Source organism: Neophocaena asiaeorientalis, unplaced genomic scaffold (genome assembly GCF_003031525.2).
Source record: "Neophocaena asiaeorientalis asiaeorientalis breed wild unplaced genomic scaffold, Neophocaena_asiaeorientalis_V1.1 scaffold606, whole genome shotgun sequence".
Classification (NCBI taxonomy): domain Eukaryota; kingdom Metazoa; phylum Chordata; class Mammalia; order Artiodactyla; family Phocoenidae; genus Neophocaena; species Neophocaena asiaeorientalis.
In genome coordinates this window covers 6,073,757-6,075,219 of record NW_020173687.1, presented here as the reverse complement: position 1 = coordinate 6,075,219, position 1,463 = coordinate 6,073,757, and positions in this window count along the sequence as shown.

Genomic DNA, 1,463 nt, shown 5'->3' with positions numbered 1-1,463 from the left:
TGTCTTGAAAGCTAGGTGTCAGGGGTCGTGTGTGCACTGTCTTTGTCCATATCCTAGTGCAGAGCCCGCAGACAAGCCCGAAAAGCCCCCAGTGGTTTCGTCTCCAGGTTTTGTTCTCACAACTGGTCGGAATATCACCTGGATTCTGTCTACTCTCTAGGGCGAGGAAGAACCTTTCGCTTGGAAGACGCCTATTTTTATTTTGGTTATTTTATTTTAGGCCCATCTCGGTTTAAAGAAATGCTAAAGTTCAAACAAACCCGAGCGGGAGTAGGGAAGCAGTGGGTGCATTCATTCTGTGAATTGGGAGCAGCGTCCACTCCAGGCCCGGGGCAGTAAACTGATAGGTATTGATTTATTGCAAAATCGGATTCGGAATCAAATCGAAAGATTCCTTCTCTGATTCCCTGAGATTGTTTAAATTCAGCTCCCGAGAATTAGCGACTTTCCCCTTGAAGCAAAAAAAAAAAGGTCAGTTACAATAATCGGGCCAATGGATTTCGTTTCTTTAAAATGTTTCAGCATTGCGCTTTGCTTTCAAGGTTGGGGGGCAAATACATATTGGGGGGAGAGGCAACGTTTATGTGGAAGGAAGTTTCGTTTTCTGCCTGTATCTGCGGACCCCGGGTGCTCACCTCTCCAGCGGGGGTCCCTCCACGGCCCCTCCTCCTCCCCCCACCTCTTCCCTCGTCCCCGCCTGTGACGCTAGGGTTGCATTCAGCCTCGCACCTCTTTTCAAGGTTGAGTTGAGGCTTCTGAGTGTCTGGCCCGTCGGAGGAAGCTGCCGAGCCGGCGCCGGGCAGGGCAGGGCCGGGCGAGGGTAGGCGGGTGCCCCCCACCCGCCTCCCGGCCGCAGCCCAGCCTTGGAGATGGAGCTTCGGGCGATGGCGGCGAAACGCAGTTGTCCGACACTTCGGGGCCGGTGGAGCGGCCCGCCCGCTCGGTGGCGCTTGGGGCCGACTCCCCAGAAGGCCTTCCCACCCCCGCCCCCTCGGAGGACCCCGAGCGCACTGTGCCCACGCCGTGCGGGGGAGGGCGTCGTCCCTCGGAGGGATTGGGACTCCAGCGGTCTGATTCCAGTTTAAACCTTAAATCTCCTTGGAGCGGGTGTTTGGGACGTTTTAGGAGATAGGGGGACCTCAGCTGTTGAGACGTCTTTTGGAGGGTGGGGGAAGGCGCTGTCGGTGAAAGAGGGGGGGGCTCTTGGATTCGGATCCCGGTCCCCAGCTCTGCCAACCTCAGGTGTGTGCTTGGTGAGGGTGACTGATGGATGGCGTGATGAGGGACTTTGGCCTCAGGTTTGCGGCTGTCAGCGAGGTGCGGCCCACTCGACTCCTCTCCTAAGCCCCCCGAGGCGTGGGTCTCCGCGCGGCGCCGGGCCAGGATGCGGGGCGGAGCTAGGCTTGGACTGGCTGGGGGCCGCCCCGCCCGGCGCCGGGGCCTTCGCGCCGGCCCCCGGGGAG